Below are 11411 nucleotides of genomic sequence, written 5' to 3'. Positions count from 1 at the left end.
TGCGTATCAGTGTGTGTATGTGTGTGTGTGCCGTGTTTATGTGTGTGTGTGTGTGTGTGTGTGTGTGTGTGTGTTTGTGTGTGTGTGTGTGTGCGTGTGTGTGTGTCGTGTGTGTGTCACAGTGTGTGTCGGGGGGGGGGGGGGGGTTGAAGAGGAGATGGGTGGGGCAAACTCGTGAATGTTTACACACCCACCGCTGAAGCGGCAGAGACGGCAAAGTTCACTAACAGCAGCTGCAGGAAAGGCGTGTGATAACAAAATAAGTAGGATGGATGAATCGCATGCTGCAAGGAAATTGGAAGCATTGCTCATGCAAGGCTACCTGATCAGTTTTGGCAAAGGCGCATTAATTTCAGAGGTGAGGACCAAATATCAAACAGGAACACTCACACCCTCTCTGTCCACAGTGACATTTTACAAGTAAGAAATCACTCCACGATGTTGGGGTGTGTATTTGTTATTTCGTGAAACACTGTCCTCACATGAAGTAGCCTACACACAGACCTTTATAAATGTATATAAACTCCGGTTTCAGTATCCTCACAGACACAATTCCTTCATTGAATTGACACTGTTATACCCGCATGTGGCCAAATATTACTATCATATTGTTTGCTGATGGTGATACAGTAAAAACTTTTTTCTGCCGAATTATTGCTATTTTTGTGTGTGTGTGCTGCATTTTCGTATTTTTCCAAGGAATAAAAGAGTGCAGCAGCATTGTTTTTGTCCGGAAGAAAAAACGAAAAGACCTCCGTCATTCTGCCGTAAGTGCAGGTGGCTCATTACACCTAAAGCCCCACACACTCTTGCCGGGTAGCACAACTGACTCTCTTGCTGCTAGCTTTCTATGTGGAGGACATAATTGCCAAGCGATTGGACAAGAAAGTATTGAAAAGGAAATGACGGTATCTTAGTATTTTTGTCCAGATAAGCTGTGAAACTCGGTAGTGGAACAACTGTGAAAACTGTGGAAAAGCAATGTTAAAATATATGCAATGAATAATATTGTAATACGGATAAAAATAAAAATAAAACACACCAGTAACCAGATTAGGTACGTTTATATCTATAATCAATATTTCAGCACGTTACTGTATTAGATGTCAAATTACCGGCTTGTAAACTAACTAAATAACTATAATTAACTATAACTAACTAACTAACTAACCAAACAACTGCGCCTCCGAAGAGTACACGTGGATAGTCACATAATTTCATAGGTGAACAGAATCTATCGGAACATGCGGGCGCCGTTTCCCGCACTTCGAAGTCAAGCGAGCACGTTTTGCGCTGATGTTCGTCAATGAGGATGTACCGAGGGGGGAGCTTGGAGACAGCCAAATATTTGAGTGAGTGGGCGAACTGTGGCGTGTCACCATACATTCGAACTGTAGGACAAGACGAACTGTAGGCTATACACAAGCGAGGACTGTGTTTTTGTTGAGTAACCAGTAGCCTATGCGGGTTGTCTCTTCATCGGATCTTCCATGCGGTCAGAGGAATTCGATCGTCTGCTTTTTTACATTTAGTCAAGTTTTTTAGGTTTAGTGTTGCTTGAGTGAACAGGCAGGTAGCCGAGACCAGTTGACTTCTGCAGTCTAGCGTTGCTTCGGCTTTATGAATCAACAACTGAGTGCACGCTTGTCAGTCATCGAGTGAAAATCACAGGAGATATTATACGCGTTTGTGTGTGTATGATCAGTGCGATATCATTTGAAAGCGCTCCGTCCATACAGACGTCTGTTCCGTGTTTTGTTGCAGACGACAGTTTCACGAGAGCGCACTCACAGGTAAGGCTCGAAGTTTTCTGTCAGTGTGTGAAAGTTTTAAGCAAGTCGATATTTTACCGGATGTTTGATTTTGCTAACATGATGTTTTTAGTCTGGTTTTGCGGTATAAATGGAGGCAGTTTACCGGCCTTACGTTTATCGATAGCGCAGTGGGATTGACTCGTGACCTTGTTTTATGGCCGGTGATCACCGGTAGCTGAATAGAGCATTCGAGCTGTCTGCGTGACACAAGACAGTGTTGATGTATTGGTTGGGATTACCTGTTGCATAAGTACGAAACACTGAATGTATTGATCACGCTTGCAAAGCTCAGGGCCACGGTGCTTGTGTAAACTGAGACTTGTTAACTCATCATGCTGTTACACAAACTGAGACCGTGACAGTGCAAAAGTGGGGGGGGGGGGGGGGGGGGGGGCAATTGTGCCTAAAACTTCATTTGAACATATTTAAATTGCAATTGTGTTTTATTCATTTTTCACAGCCAATACTGAGTAACATGCAGTTTGCAAGGATGGCAGTTTATTTATGAGTGACAGGAAAGATAAAGACTTGGGTCAAATTAGACAGTTAGACTTAGAGAAAGGTTGAACAGAGGCAAAGCAAAAGTAATCACCACTGAAGAAAAGGGGGAGATGGGATAGAGCCACTTGTCAATTGTTCACAAAAGCACTAATCAAAAATTTGCTCCAGGGGCTTGCAACGTAGTATACAATGTATTACCTTACTGGGAGATTGCAAGTTTCCAGTACAAAGGACTTAACATTTCTTACATACTGCTTGACTAAAATCTTTACAAACATTGACTTTATTCTATACAAGAAACACTTAACAAGGGTAAAAGGAGAAACAGAATCTGTTAGTCGCCTCTTAGGAAACGCTGCCGTTGCTGAACTTTGGTTCAGTTTTGTGTGTTGCATGTAGTTGACTTATTTGTACTTTGTGGGAAAGTACCGATATTATATTTATTTGTTGTTTGGACGAGAATGCAGGTGAACTTTCTAGTCTGTCAAAACAAGTTGTTTACCACGTTGTTTTGAGTCGTGGGTTCGTGGCGTTCGCTCGGATAAGTGCGTCGGCATTTTTGATGTACGTCACAGAGAATGTCACTATTCTAGTCCATGGACAGTACATCTAATTTTAGTTGTATCATGTTCGGTCTGGAATATTCTCAAGATTGAGTATTTACTATATATAGGTCAGCGCGATTTGTATGTTAAAAGGCTTCTACTTTGAGTTCTGCCGGCTACGATGTGCAGTTGTATGTATGGAATGCTTAAGGCCAAAAAAAAAAATAGGTGTGGTTACGGTAACATAGCCAAAAAAAATAGGGTAGGTAGGTAGGCAATCACTTTTTTTTTTTTTTTAACTTTTTTTTCTAATGTGTACAAATTAAACCTACTTGACAGGGAAATAAGTGTGCGACACGGGCGCTTTCGCTTTCATTGCGTTTTTTTTGTTTTTTTGTTTTTTGTTGTTGTTTTGTTTGACAAATGTAATAAAAAGTTATAGGATCGGCCCCTAAAAATAGGGTAGGTCGGGTTACCGTAACCACACCTATTTTTTTTTTAGGCCGAATAAATCCTCGAACTCAATTTGACAAGTTTTTGTCTGCTGCTGTGAAGACGGGCCACGTAGAATAAAAGAACACAACTATATATATAGTAGACTGGTAGAGACATCACACTCGAAACGTACTGCCAAAGTGTGCAATGTAAACTTCAGAACTACAAAGATTCTAAACCTAACCCTACAAAGGACAACATGACTAAAGACCAGAGAACAGCAATGAAAGAACTGAAACAAAAGGTCAAAGAGAGAGAAATAAGAATTAGCAAAGCAGACAAAGGAGGAGCAGTAGTAGTGCAGAACTGCGAAAAATACATCCAAGAAGCTAAAACACAGTTGAACAACCCTCTCCATTACACTAAACTAACCAAGGACACTACCTCTCACATTGTTCAAACTTCTAATGCTATTGTTGCAGACCTCTATGATAAGGGGGACATTGATAAAACGACAAAAGACTGGGCAGTAACCGATGAAAACAATGTGCAATGTCACCGCTTCTATACTTTACCCAAAATTCATAAGTCCCTTACGAACACTCCGGGTAGGCCAATAGTGAGCGGTGTGAACGGACCAACAGAAAAGCTATCAAAGTTGGTTGACCACTGGTTGCAAGATTGTGTGAAAAGCGTCCCTAGCTACATCCAGGACACCACAGACATGTTGAACACTATAGACCAGTGGAATAACCAGCACGGACCCTTTCCGGAAAACACTAAACTAGTCACGGTTGATGTTGTTGGATTGTATACTAACATTCCTCACTCGGACATGAAGACAGCTATCAAGGAAGAGCTAGATTCCAGACCACAGGGTGATCGGCCACCAACAGAGACTATTGTGAAAGTTGCTGATCACGTACTAACTAACAATGTCTTCACATTTGAGGAAGAAGTGTACCAACAGATTCACGGAACAGCGATGGGGACACCAATGGCACCATCTGTGGCTAACCTGTTCATGGCCGCACTGGAAAGAAAACTATTCCAACAAAGTCCAGTACCTGTTAACTCTGAACTATGGAGAAGATACATTGATGACATCTTTATGCTTTGGACAGGAACAGATGATGACCTAGACACATTCCTAAAACACATCAACTCCCTTCATCCTACCATCAAATTCACTCACCACTCATCGTTAGAAAGAGTCTCCTTTCTAGACATTTCAGTCAGTCTGAAGGATGGATACCTTCAGACTGACCTGTACTCTAAACCTACCGACAGCCATGCCTACCTGTGCCAAAACTCGTGTCACCCAGCTCATGTAAAAAGAAATTTGCCATACTCACAATTTCTGAGACTCAGAAGACTCTGCTCAGAAGAGGAGCAATTTCAACAAAGGTGCGATGAGATGGAGAGACAGTTTTTTGCCAGGGGGTACAGCAAAAAGACTGTTAAAGATGGCAGGAGGAAAGCTACAGCTAAAATCAGAAAGGAGACTCTTTCATATCGCAAAAAAACTCCCACAAACAGAGTCCCTTTCGTCATCAATCATAACCCACTCAACCCTCCTCTCGGCCAGTGGTTGCATGGTTTGCAGGAAAGCTTGATCAGCGAGAGTGAACACATGAAAAACGTTCTGCCTGAAACGCCCATTTGTGGGGAGAGAAACTGTAAGAGCATACGCAATATCCTAATGCCGACAGTTCTTCCTCCTAAACACGACAACAACCCTGGGTGTTTCAGGTGTGAGCGTAAAAAATGTGTCATCTGTGAAAAACACTTGATTGAGTCCACCACATTCAATTCATGTAAAACAGGTGAAACTTTCACTCTCAGAGAACACTTCTCTTGTGACACCAAAAACATTATCTATCTCATTTCGTGTAAAAAATGCCACAGTGCCCAGTACGTGGGGCAGACTCAAAACAGTCTCAGAGAAAGGTTCTATCTCCACCGCTCACACATTGGGAAGAACACAGGTACTCTTCTCACAGTGCACTTCAACCAGCCTGACCATTCTCTCGGTGATATGGAGTGCATTGTGATCGAAAGAGTCTTTTGTTCGACCCGGGATGAGAGGTGGAAAAGAGAGTCTTTCTGGATTGCAAAATTAAAAACTTTGGTGCCGAGTGGACTCAATTCTGATCCGTAAACACTCTATTACAGCTTTCGTTTAGACCATGCAATGTGTGTGTGTGAGTGTGTGTGTGTGTGTGTGTGTGTGTGTGTGCGTCTGTGTGTTCGTGTGTGTGTGTGTATATGTGTGTGTGAGAGAGAGAGTTATAGAGAGAAAGAGAGAGTTATAGAGAGAAAGAGAGAGAGAGAGAGAGAGAGAGAGAGAGAGAGAGAGAGAGAGAGAGAGAGAGAGAGAGTAAAAATTTGTCGTCGAAGAATGTTTTGTCGGAATGTTATCAAAAGTTCATGATCATGAAGATGTCTAAATCTTAGTGTATCTTCTCTATTGATCTTCGAATTCATATAGTTGAGATACATATTGTTTATGTATTCTGTCCGAAGGGTTAAGTGTTGTATCTTTATGCAAACCTTTGGCATAAACAAATGTGTTAAAGTACTTACGCATTTAATTGAAGAGACATCAGAATGATACTTTTGCCTGTTCACGGCCCAAGAATAAGTATCCATTTTGTTCGAACTTTGAAATTACGTCATCAGCGACGAATACGTCACTACAAGATACGTATACCTTTGACGTAATAACTTTGGAATTCGCACGTGTACATTTGTTTTGATTACAATCAAAACGAAAGTAGATCTAAGCTTGAATGTAAATTTTATTTTTGAAATATTTGCTTTGTGATTCGTAACTAAAATAACCATGGTATTGTGTTGCTTAGTAATTGATGCATGAATTGGCGTCTCGCAGAATTACACGCCCCTGAGGAAGGCCTGGCAACAGGTCGAAAATTTGGGCTGCCACTTGACATTCTTTGTTTGGCTTTTCTTTTCCTTGATTTTGTTATATATATATATATATATATATATATATATATATATATATAAAACATCAGAAATTGTGAAAGAAACAATTGAAAGTCAGCAGAGACTTTCTTCGAGATTTGTTAAAATCTCTTAGCAGAGATAGAGAGAGAATTAAGTATCCCTTCACAGACAGCCAGATATATATACGACATTTGAGAACTTCGTCAATATCAAGTGTCGTGTAACACACAGTTAGGCCACACACAAAAATATGTTGGATTTAATAAGGTAACCCAAACAAAAAAACTTTTGGCACATCTTGTCACTCTTACTATTAAACTGTGTTACAACTAATATAAACGTTCAATACAATTCAAAAGCTTGAGACAAAATGGTGTTTGTGATGTTTTCATATTATTATGAAGTCAACAAAAATGTTATGTTTATTTTTTTTAAAGCCTACCTACCGACCCGAATATTTTTGGTCACCTTACCCTAAACCATCATTTTGTTGTTGTTGGCCTTAGGCTTAGCAATCTGTGATCTGCAATCAAGGAGGCAGACAGGGAAAATCAATAACCAGGCACAGCACAGGGTAATTAGAGGAGCTGTTGTTGGAGGACACAATACTTATTTAGTCTTGAGTCGAGCGTTTGAAAATGTCTGAGCCTGAAGGCGGGCGTAACTTACACCTCTTGGTATCAGCCTGCCTTAGAGATGAGGACGACAGTTGGCCTAATGGCCAGAATAGCGCGCTGCATTTTCCTGCATAGAACTAAGACGCGTCTGCCCCGACGGTGCCTGAGCTAAACACTGGCGGGCACTGCTCACAGCCCGGCTCACGGCACTGTAAACATTCCCCGTCCCTTCACCTCTCTCGCCACCATCCGCCCTACCCTTGGTCTCATGCCTGTATTAGTCCAGCGCTGCTTGACTACAGGTCTGGCACTAAAATGTCTGCTATTAATTCTAGGATGGAGCTGCTGTTGTGTCTACAGTCTGTAGACTCTCTCTTCTTTTAACACTGGTATGCTAAGCCCCCCCCCCCCCCCCCCCCCTCCCTCTGCAAAGGAACAAGCCGCGCTCAGTGCTCTTTATAGTCTTTCACCAAAGAGGGTAGAAGCTGCTTTCACTCTCTCAGTCTCTATACATCAGAGAGAGTCTTTTAACACTTTAACGTTGCATTTCTTCCTGGTTTCCAATGTGGGAGTCTAAACATGATACTTCGGTTTGTGTACACTTCTTCCTGTTTCCTTGTGAAATTGAAAGTCTTTGTCCACACATGCGATCATTGCACACACATGCACACACGCACACACACGCACACACACACAGACGTAGACACAATCTCACACACTGACACACACACATAGTCACACACACACACACACACACACACACACACACACACACACACACACGTAGACACAATCTCTCCCTCTCTCTCTCTCTCCCTCTCTCTCTCTCCCTCTCTCTCTCTCTCTCTCTCTCTCTCTCTCTCCCATACCCATAGACAGTCTCCCCCACACATAATTATATAGTCCAGAGACCAGTGGGTAGGGCGGATGGTGGTGGAAAGAGCGAAGGGAGGGGGAATGTTGATAGTGTGCCCTAGGTGCGGAGAAGGTGATAAGAGATGTCAGCTGTGAGGGTGAACGGTGGTGGTTTAGAGTTGCGGAATGGGGGGGGGGGGGGGGGGATGTTTATACTAAAGGCGCATTAGAGAGGAGTGGATGTAGTGTCGCTCTGCCTTGCCTCAGAGACTGCTTGCCTTTTGATTTTTCCGGCCAGTGTCGGGGTGGAATCTTTTTGATTGAATAGCGCGGTACAGGCAGAAAGAATGTTACGAAAAACGAAAAACTTGTAATTTTCTTGACCTGTCTCGCTGCTATTTTTTTTTATTGACATAAGCGTAAAAACGTGATTTTCGTGTGAAATTCAAAATTGTTGACAACAGGCAAAGATTCATTTTCAATGCGACTCACCCAGACTAATATCTGTCAATTATTCTCACAAAGAGGGTTGTGTTGATTAATAATTTTATTAAAAAAAAGCCCACATCGTAGATGCTTTGAACAACAAATTGATTGGTCAGTCGCAAATCAGTTAATGAGGGCCCCAAAGGGGGGGTATCTTCACGATCACGGGAAGGGACATTTTAGCTTTCACGATCACAGTTACCTTGATTTTTGTTTTCACGATCACAAACACCTTGACGAATAGAGGATCATAGAGTGATACAACTGTGAAAAATGTACGTTGAAAATAAAATGCTTTGCAATAATGCCCATCACGATCACGAAAACAAATGACGATCACGATCACGAGACTTGATTTTTTTGTCATCACGGATCACGGGCAAAGTCCCATCACAGAAATGGAAATTTCGGCAATCACGGTCACAGAAAGGTCAAAAAACGCCAATCACGATCACGATTTTAAACCCTTTGGGGCCCTCAGTTAATAGAGACTTTAAGAAGGGCTACCACATTCATATGGTTGGCATTTTCGTGGTTGCAAAAGACACTCGGCGGGGGAACACCATGTGTCGCCAGTACAGCGGTTAAGAGGACAGAAGAATTTCGTTTCGCTGGTCGCACCGGTTTAGAAGTGTCGATCAGATAATACCAGCTGCCTCACTTCTGCAAAACATACGAAAAACACTGATTGCATTCCACGTATGGGTTGATTTATAGGCCAGGGGCGGGTCCGGTGGGGGTTTCCGGGGTTTCCGGACCCCCCCTCCCTCTTGCCTAAAAACAAAAAAGAGCGAACAAAATAAAAAGAATAAATAAATAAATGAGAAAATAAAGAAAAACTGATGGCTCAGATTGCATCAGATTGCTTCATTTTGCTTGAGCAAGCCTTTATCTAAGTGACGGTTTTGGAAAGTAGTTGGGTAATTTGTTGGCTCATGTTGCACCAGATCAGTCAATTGTCCTTGTTTTTATCCAAAATTGTCTTCTTAAATTTACTTGTTGGAAGGTGTATAAAGGGAAGTTTCTTTGTTCAGATTGCACCAGATTGCTCCACTTTCCTTGCCTTTTAGTTAGTTTTTGGTTAGTTTGGCTACCGCTCAATTTTAAACATCGTACTATTGAGTCGATCCCCGAATTTGGCAACTTTTTTTAAAATTGCACTAAAGTCAGACCCTTTGAAATATCAAACTCTCATTTTGTGGAAGGGTCATGCATTGGCTGAAATGTATGTCCCCAAAATATGAAGTGATTCGGTTAACAGATGTAGAATTTATAAGCATTTTTGAGTGTTGCATTTTTTTGGGTCATTCTGAACAAGGAAGGAAGCAGACTTCACTTAGTTCTCATGTCTGCTGGCTTGGTGTATATAGGCTAACTGAGTCCCAAGAAGGAACATGTCAACAAACGAAATAGGGCCTACACAATAAAAATAACTTCGTCCTCTGCGCAACAATTTCGCATGGGTTTTAGAGCACAAAACTCATGGGAATGTTGGAATTAAGACCATATAACACAATGAGGGGGACGGGTGGTAGCGTGGTCAAGTTCCACTGCTAGCAAAACATCCACCAACAAAATGAGCGTATGCCCTAAACCATGTTTAGGCTATAGCATCTTTATGAAATTAAAAATACGTCAACATATCATTTTGCTGAAAATACTGCCTCAACGAAGTATCAGAAAAGAAACACAACCCTCAGCGAAACGAAATCTAAAAACTTAGTAACTTTTCTTCAAATAATTTGGGATTTTTCTCTGCATAGCAACATCTGAAACAGAGTTAATGTGCTGTGAATTAACAGACTTTTTAACAACAAAAAACACTCAGAAATGAAGAATTCTACATGGGTTACAAGTCACGACTGGATGAGAATTCAGATTTTCACGCTGTTTCGCGGTACCTAAAGGACCAGCGCAATAACCAACTTGTAAGGCTGAAACAGTGAAAGGTGTATTTCTGTGTCAGCGTGCTCACATTGAGGTATCATCCTGACTATTTGCATGGGGGTAGTGTGCACGAGTCAGTGAAAGGGGGAAAGGAACATCTTATCTTCATTGTTTACTGATAAGCGGTATGGTTTTACCCCAGCGCAGCACCTTGGCAGACACGTAAAAGAAACCAGACCACCCCCAATTATGGTACCGTTAGGCGTCTCCCTTCGAAGTCAGGAAATGCCTTCCTTTGAGTCCGCGGCTGTATAGTGTCACAGCGAGGGTAAGCTGCAGCATTTGTGGACCAAACCTTTAAGATCCTTTTCTCTTTAGACACAATCCGTACAGAATTGTAGGCCTGTGCAATGCTTCCATAATCCATTTCAGTTGGAGGACAGCAATAGGAACGTATAGTAAAACCTCCCTTCTATACAACTTCCAAAAATCTAAATAAGTCGACCGGTTCTAAGAAAAAAAGAAGAAAAAAAGGCTTAAAATTGAGGTAAATGTACAGCTCTAGGCTATGAACAGAAAAAGCTGAAAAGGCAAGGTCTGAAGACGGGATAAGTCTTACATTGGGGAGGTGTGAAAAGGGCCATTGTGCATATGCAGCCCAGGTTTGAACCTTTCAACAGTCTCAATCCAGAGAAGAGATTTCTAACCTAAGGCCTAAAAAAAAAAAATAGGTGTGGTTACGGTAACCCGACCTACCCTATTTTTAGGGGCCGACCCTATAACTTTTTATTTCATTTGTCAACAAAAAAAGAAAAAAAAAAGAAACGAGTGCAGAAAACGCAATGAAAGCGAAATCGCCTGAGTCGCACACTTATTTCCCTGTCAAGTGACAAGTAGGTTTAATTTGTACACATTAGAAAAAAAAAAGTAAAAAAAAAAAAAGGTGATTGCCTACCTTCCTACCCTATTTTTTGGGGCTATGTTACCGTAACCACACCTATTTTTTTTAGGCCTAACCTAAGCTGACGACAGGATAAATTCCCTTACTGCACAGGTGGGAGTGAATTGAATGGCATTCTTCACGTTTTCCATTTCACGGCACACCGGTATGCAAGAGTCGGGGTTTGAGATTTAAACCCGGGATAGCCTGTACCCCCAGTCATTGCAGTGTACCCCCAGTCATTGCAGTGTGCCCCCAGTCATTGCAGTGTACCCCCAGTCATTGCAGTGTACCCCCAGTCATTGCAGTGTACCCCCAGTCATTGCAGTGTACCCCCAGTCATTGCAGTGTATCCCCAGTC

The 11411-nt window shown here is 41.9% G+C and overlaps 1 protein-coding gene across 2 annotated transcripts in view; it reads left to right on the top strand.

Moving 5' to 3' along the window:
- Positions 1-1267: 1267 nt before the first annotated feature.
- Positions 1268-11411, top strand: part of LOC138947610 (membrane progestin receptor gamma-like) — a 40589-nt gene continuing 30445 nt past the window's right edge. For both annotated transcript variants that reach the window (XR_011449729.1, XM_070319121.1), the window contains exon 1: positions 1268-1793. The gene's annotated coding sequence lies outside the window, so the exon portion shown is untranslated. The remainder of the gene's footprint in view (positions 1794-11411) is intronic.

This window comes from Littorina saxatilis, linkage group LG14, assembly GCF_037325665.1.
Source record: "Littorina saxatilis isolate snail1 linkage group LG14, US_GU_Lsax_2.0, whole genome shotgun sequence".
In the NCBI taxonomy this organism is placed as follows: Eukaryota; Metazoa; Mollusca; class Gastropoda; order Littorinimorpha; family Littorinidae; genus Littorina; species Littorina saxatilis.
Note: the sequence above shows the minus strand (reverse complement) of the source record. Positions and strands in the feature narration are given on the sequence as shown.